Source organism: Dama dama, unplaced genomic scaffold (genome assembly GCF_033118175.1).
Source record: "Dama dama isolate Ldn47 unplaced genomic scaffold, ASM3311817v1 ptg000088l, whole genome shotgun sequence".
NCBI lineage: Eukaryota > Metazoa > Chordata > Mammalia > Artiodactyla > Cervidae > Dama > Dama dama.
This window is the reverse complement of record NW_026870905.1, coordinates 4400408-4408313: the sequence shown is the minus strand read 5'-3', so window position 1 is coordinate 4408313 and position 7906 is coordinate 4400408.

Here is a 7906-nt window from a genome sequence, read left to right as displayed (position 1 = left end):
TGTCAAAAATATGAGGAGCTTGAAACGGTCTGAAATATAGGAGGAGCGTGAAAAGGTGTTAAAAAAATATGAAGAGCTTCAAAAGGTGTGAAACATATGAGGAGCATGAAACGGTCTGAAAAATAGGAGGAGCAAGAAGCGTTGTTGAAAAACATGAAGAGCCTGAAAAGGTGTGAAAAATATGAAGTGCTTCAAAAGGTGTCAAAAACTTGAGGAGCATGAAAAGGTCTGAAAAATAGGAGGAGCATGATGCGGTGTTCAAAAAAATGAAGAGCCTGGAGAAGTGTGAAAAATATGAAGAGCTTCAAAAAGTGTCAAAAATATGAGGAGCATGAAACGGTCTGAAAAATAGGAGGAGCATGAAGTGGTGCTGAAAAACATGAAGAGCCTGAAAAGGTGTGAAAAATAGGAGGAGCTTCAAAAGGCGTCAAAAATATGAGGAGCATGAAACGGTCTGAAAAATAGGAGAAGCATGAAACGGTCTGAAAAATAGGAGGAGCATGAAGCGGTTTGAAAAACATGAAGAGCCTGAAAAAGTGTGAAAAATATGAAGAGCTTCAAAAGGTATCAAAAATATGAGGAGAATGAAACGGTCTGAAAATTAGGAGGAGCATGAAGCAGTGTTGAAAAACATAAAGAGCCTGAAACAGTGTGAAATATATGAAGAGCCTCAAAGGTGTCAAAAATATGAGGAGCAAGAAACGGTCTGAAAAATAGAAGGAGCTTGAAGTGGTGTTGAAAAACATGAAGAGCCTGAAAAAGTGTGAAAAATATGAAGAGGCTCAAAGGTGTCAAAAATATGAGGAGCAAGAAACGGTCTGAAAAATAGAAGGAGCCTGAAGTGGTGTTGAAAAACATGAAGAGCCTGAAAAGGTGTGAAAAATATGAAGAGCTTCAAAGGTGTCAAAATTATGAGGAGCATGAAACGCTCTGAAAAAGAGGAGGAGCAGCAAGCGATGTTGAAAAACATGAAGAACGTGAAAAGGTGTGAAAAATATGAAGAGCTTCAAAAAGGTGTCAAATATATAGAGGGTGAAACGGTCTGAAAAATATGAGGAGCAAGAAACTGTTTTCAAAAACATGAAGAGCCTCAAAAGGTGTGAACAATGTGAAGAGCTTCAAACTGTGTCAAAAATATGAGGAGCATGAAACGGTCTGAAACATAGGAGGAGCATGAAGTGTTGTTGAAAAAATGAAGAGCCTGAAAAGGTGTCAAAAATATGAAGAGCTTCAAAAAGGTGTCAAATATATAGAGGGTGAAACGGTCTGAAAAATATGAGGAGCAAGAAACTGTTTTCAAAAACATGAAGAGCCTCAAAAGGTGTGAACAATGTGAAGAGCTTCAAACTGTGTCAAAAATATGAGGAGCATGAAACGGTCTGAAACATAGGAGGAGCATGAAGTGATGTTGAAAAACATGAAGAGCCTGAAAAAGGTGTAAAACATATGAGGAGCATGATACGGTCTGAAAAATAGGAGGAGCATGAAGCAGTGTTGAAAAATATGAAGAGCCTGAAAACGTATGAAAAATATGAAGAGCTTCAAAAGGTGTCAAAAATATAAGGAGCATGAAACGGTCTGAAATATAGCAGGAGCATGAAAAGGTGTTAAGAAACATGAAGAGCTTGAAAAGGTGTGAAAAATATGAAAAGATTCAAATGGTGTCAAAAATATGAGGAGATGAAACGGTCTGAAAATTAGGAGGAGCATGAAGCGGTGTTGAAAACATGAAGAGCCTGAAAATGTGTGAAATATATGAAGAGCCTCAAAGGTGTCAAATTATGAGGAGCAAGAAACGGTCTGAAAAATAGGAGGAGCTTGAAGCGGTGTTGAAAAACATGAAGAGCCTGAAAAGGTGTGAAAAATGTGAAGAGCTTCAAACTTTGTCAAAAATATGAGCAGCATGAAATGGTCTGAAACATAGGATTAGCATGAAGTATTGTTGAAAAACATGAAGAGCCTGAAAAATGTGTGAAACATATGAGGAGCATGATACGATCTGAAAAATAGGAGGAGCATGAAGCGGGGTTGAAAAATATGAAGAGCCTGAAAAGGTGTGAAAAATATGAAAAGCTTCAAAAGGTGTCAAAAATATAAGGAGCATGAAACGGTCTGAAATATAGGAGGAGCATGAAAAGGTGTTAAAAAACATGAAGAGCCTGAAAAGGTGTGAAAAATATGAAAAGCTTCAAATGGTGTCAAACGTATGAGGAGAATGAAACGGTCTGAAAATTAGGAGGAGCATGAAGCGGTGTTGAAAAACATGAAGAGCCTGAAAAGATGTGAAATATATGAAGAGCTTCAAAAGGTGTCAAAAATATAAGGAGCATGAAATGGTATGAAATATAGGAGGAGCATGAAAAGGTGTTAAAAAACTTGAAGAGCTTCAAAAGGTGTGAAACATATGAGGAGCATGAAACGGTCTGAAAAATAGGAAGAGCATGTAGTGGTGTTGAAAACCATGAAGAGCCTGAAAGGTGTGAAAAATATGAAGAACTTCAAAAGGTGTCAAAAATATAAGGAGCATGAAACGGTCAGAAAAATAGGAGGAGCATGAACTGGTGTTATAAAACATGAAGAGCCTGAAAAGGTGTGAAAAATATGAAGAACTTCAAAAGGTGTCAAATATATGAGGAGCATGAAACGGTCTGAAAAATAGGAGGATCATGAAACGGTGTTCATACACTTGAAGAGCCCGGAAAGGTGTGAAAAAAATGAAGAGCTTCATAAAGGTGTCAAAAATATGAGGAGGGTGACAGGGTCTGAAAAACATGAGGAGCAAGAAACTGTTTTCAAAAACATGAAGAGCCTCAACAGTTGTGAAAAATATGAAGAGCTTCAAACTGTGTCAAATATATGAGAAACATGAAACGGTCTGAAAAATAGAAGGAGCTTGAAGTGGTGTTGAAAAACATGAAGAGCCTGAAAAGGTGTGAAAAATATGAAGAGCTTCAAAAAGGTGTCAAATATATAGAGGGTGAAACGGTCTGAAAAATATGAGGAGCAAGAAACTGTTTTCAAAAACATGAAGAGCCTCAAAAGGTGTGAAAATATGAAGAGCTTCAAAAAGGTGTCAAATATATAGAGGGTGAAACGGTCTGAAAAATATGAGGAGCAAGAAACTGTTTCCAAAAACATGAAGAGCCTCAAAAGGTGTGAACAATGTGAAGAGCTTCAAACTGTGTCAAAAATATGAGGAGCATGAAACGGTCTGAAACATAGGAGGAGCATGAAGTGATGTTGAAAAACATGAAGAGCCTGAAAAAGTGTGAAACATATGAGGAGCATGATACGGTCTGAAAAATAGGAGGAGCATGAAGCGGTGTTGAAAAATATGTAGAGCCTGAAAACGTATGAAAAATAGGAAGAGCTTCAAAAGGTGTCAAAAATATAAGGAGCATGAAACGGTCTGAAATATAGCAGGAGCATGAAAAGGTGTTAAAAAACATGAAGAGCCTGAAAAGGTGTGAAAAATATGAAGAGCTTCAAATGGTGTCAAAAATATGAGGAGAATGAAACGGTCTGAAAATTAGGAGGAGCATGAAGCGGTGTTGAAAACATGAAGAGCCTGAAAATGTGTGAAATATATGAAGAGCCTCAAAGGTGTCAAAAATATGAGGAGCAATAATCGGTCTGAAAAATAGGAGGAGCTTGAAGCGGTGTTGAAAAATATGAAGAGCCTGAAAAGGTGTGAAATATATGAAGAGCTTCAAAAGGTGTCAAAAATATAAGGAGCATGAAATGGTAGGAAATATAGGAGCCGCATGAAAAGGTGTTAAAAAACTTGAAGAGCTTCAAAAGGTGTGAAACATATGAGGAAGAGCATGTAGTGGTGTTGAAAACCATGAAGAGCCTGAAAGTTGTGAAAAATATGAAGAGCTTTAAAAGGTGTCAAAAATATGAGGAGCATGAAACGGTCTGAAAAATAGGAGGAGCATGAAGCTATGTAGAAAAACATGAAGAACCTGAAAAGGTGTGAAATATATGAAGAGCTTCAAAATGTGTAAAATATGAGGAGTATGAAACGGTCTGAAAAATAGGAGTAACATGAAACACTGTTCAAAATCATGAAGAGCCTGAAAAGGTGTGAAAAACATGAAGAGCCTGAAAAGGTGTGAAAAATATGAAGAGCTTCCAAAGGTGTCAAAAATGAGATGAGCATGAAACGGTCTGAAAAATCGGAGGAGCATGAAGTGGGGTTGAAAATCATGAAGAGCCTGAAAAGGTGTGAAAAATATGAAGTGCTTCAAAAGGTGTCAAAAACTTGAGGAGCATTAAAAGGTCTGAAAAATAGGAGGAGCATGAAGCGGTGTTCAAAAAAATGAAGAGCCTGGAGAAGTGTGAAAAATATGAAGAGCTTCAAAAAGTGTCAAAAATATGAGGAGCATTAAACGGTCTGAAAAATAGGAGAAACATGAAGTGGTGTTGAAAAATATGAAGAGCCTGAAAAGGTGTGAAAAATATGAAGAGCTTCAAAGGTGTCAAAATTATGAGGAGCATGAAACGCTCTGAAAAAGAGGAGGAGCAGCAAGCGATGTTGAAAAACATGAAGAGCGTGAAAAGGTGTGAAAAATATGAAGAGCTTCAAAAGGTGTCAAAAATATGAGGAGCATGAAAGGGTCTGAAAAATAGGAGGAGCATGAAGCGGTGTTGAAAAACATGAAGAGCCTGAAAAGGTGTGAAAAATATGAAGAGCTTCAAAAAGTGTCAAAAATATGAGGAGCATGAAACGGTCTGAAAAATAGGAGGAGCATGAAGTGGTGCTGAAAAACATGAAGAGCCTGAAAAGGTGTGAAAAATAGGAGGAGCTTCAAAAGGCGTCAAAAATATGAGGAGCATGAAACGGTCTGAAAAATAGGAGAAGCATGAAACGGTCTGAAAAATAGGAGGAGCATGAAGCGGTTTGAAAAACATGAAGAGCCTGAAAAAGTGTGAAAAATATGAAGAGCTTCAAAAGGTATCAAAAATATGAGGAGAATGAAACGGTCTGAAAATTAGGAGGAGCATGAATCAGTGTTGAAAAACATAAAGAGCCTGAAACAGTGTGAAATATATGAAGAGCCTCAAAGGTGTCAAAAATATGAGGAGCAAGAAACGGTCTGAAAAATAGAAGGAGCTTGAAGTGGTGTTGAAATACATGAAGAGCCTGAAAAAGTGTGAAAAATATGAAGAGCCTCAAAGGTGTCAAAAATATGAGGAGCAAGAAACGGTCTGAAAAATAGAAGGAGCCTGAAGTGGTTTTGAAAAACATGAAGAGCCTGAAAAGGTGTGAAAAATATGAAGAGCTTCAAAGGTGTCAAAATTATGAGGAGCATGAAACGCTCTGAAAAAGAGGAGGAGCAGCAAGCGATGTTGAAAAACATGAAGCACGTGAAAAGGTGTGAAAAATATGAAGAGCTTCAAAAAGGTGTCAAATATATAGAGGGTGAAACGGTCTGAAAAATATGAGGAGCAAGAAACTGTTTTCAAAAACATGAAGAGCCTCAAAAGGTGTGAACAATGTGAAGAGCTTCAAACTGTGTCAAAAATATGAGGAGCATGAAACGGTCTGAAACATAGGAGGAGCCTGAAGTGGTGTTGAAAAACATGAAGTGCCTGAAAAGGTGTGAAATATAAGAAGAGCTTCAAAACTTGTCAAATATGAGGAGCATGAAACGGTCTGAAAAATAGGAGGAGCATGCAGTGGTATTCAAAAACATGAAGAGCCTGAAAATGTGTGAAAAATACGAAGAGCTTCAAAATGTGTCAAAATATGAGGAGCATGAAACGGCGTGAAAATAGGAGGAGCATGAAACGGTCTGAAAAACAGGAGGAGCATGAATCGGTGTTCAGAAACATGAAGAGCTTGAAAAGGTGTGAAATATATGAAGAGCTTCAAAGGTGTCAAAAATAGGAGGAGAATGAAATTGTCTGAAATAAAGGAGGAGCATGAAGCGGTGTTGAAAAACATGAAGAGCCTGAAAAGCTGTGAAAAATATGAAGAGCTTCAAAAGGTGTCAAAAATGACATGAGCATGAAATGGGCTGAAAAACAGGAGGAGCATGAAATGGTGTTGAAAAAATGAAGAGCCTGAAAAGGTGTGAAATATATGAAGAGCTTTAAAATGTGTCAAATTTATGAGGAGAATGAAACGGTCTGAAAAATAGGAGGAGCTGAAGCGGTGTTGAAAAACATGAAGAGCCTGAAAAAGTGTGACAAATATGAAAAGTTTCTAAAGGTGTCAAAAATATGAGGAACATGAAACGGTCTGAAAAATAGGAGGAGTATGAAGTGGAGTTGAAAAACATGAAGAGCTTGAAAAAGTGTGAAAAATTTGAAGAGCTTCAAAAGGTGTCAAAATATGAGGAGCATGAAACCGTCTGAAAAATTGGAGGAGCATGAAACGGTGTTCAAAAACATGAAGACCCTGTAAAGGTGTGAAATATATGAAGAGCTTCAAAAGATGTCAAAAATAGGAGGAGCATGAATCGGTGTTCAGAAACATGAAGAGCTTGAAAAGGTGTGAAATATATGAAGAGCTTCAAAGGTGTCAAAAATAGGAGGAGAATGAAATTGTCTGAAATAAAGGAGGAGCATGAAGCGGTGTTGAAAAACATGAAGAGCCTGAAAAGCTGTGAAAAATATGAAGAGCTTCAAAAGGTGTCAAAAATGAGATGAGCATGAAATGGGCTGAAAAACAGGAGGAGCATGAAATGGTGTTGATAAACATGAAGAGCTTGAAAAGTTGTGAAATATATGAAGAGCTTCAAAAGGTGTCAAAAATATGAGGAGTATGAAACGGTCTGAAAAAGAAGAGGTGCATGAAGGGGTGTTCAAAAACATGAAGAGCATGAAAAGCTGTGAAAAATATGAAGAGCTTCAAAAGGTGTCAAAAATATGAGGAGCATGAAACGGTCTGAAAAATAGGAGGAGAATGAAGCACTGGTGAAAAACATGAAGAGTATGAAAAGGTGTGAAATATATGAAGAGCTTCAAAAGATGTCAAAAATATGAGGAGCATGAAACGGTGTGAAAAATAGGAGGAGCATGAATTGTTGTTGAAAAACATGAAGAGTCTGAAAAGGTTTGAAAAATATGAAGAGTTTCAAAAGGTGTCAAAATTATGAGGAGCATTAAACATTCTAAAAAATAGGAGAAGCATGAAGTGGTGTTGAAAAATATGAAGACCCAGAAAAGGTGTGAAAAATATGAAGAGCTGCAAAACGTGTGAAAAATATGAGGAGCATGGAACGTTCTGAAAAATAGGAGGAGCATGAAACGATGTTCAAAAACTTGAAGAGCCTGAAAAGCTGTGAAATATATGAAGAGCTTCAAAAGGTGTCAAAAATATCAGGAGCATGAAATGATCTGAAAAATAGCAGGAACATGAAACGGTCTGAAAAATAGGAGGAGCATGAAGAGGTGTTCAAAAATATGACGAGCCTTAAAAGGCGTGAAAAATATGAAGAGCTTCAAAAGGTGTCAAAATATGAGGAGCATGAAACTGCTTGAAAAATAGGAGGAGTATGAAAAGGTCTGAAAAATAGGAGGAGCATGAAGCGCTGTTCGAAAACATGAAGAGTCTGAAAAGTTGTTAAAAATATGAAGAGCTTCAAAAGGTGTCAAAAATATGAGGAGCATGAAATGGTGTTCAAAAACCTGAACAGCCTGAAAAAGTGTTAAAAATATGAAGAGCTTCAAAAGGTGTCAAAATATGAGGAGCATGAAACTGCCTGAAAAATAGGAGGAGTATGAAAAGGTCTGAAAAATAGGAGGAGCATGAAGCGCTGTTCAAAAACATGAAGAGTCTGAAAAGGTGTTAAAAATATGAAGAGCTTCAAAAGGTGTGAAAAATATGAGGAGCATGAAACGGTCTGAAAAATAGGAGGAGCATGAAGTGGTGTTCAAAAACATGAAGAACCTTAAA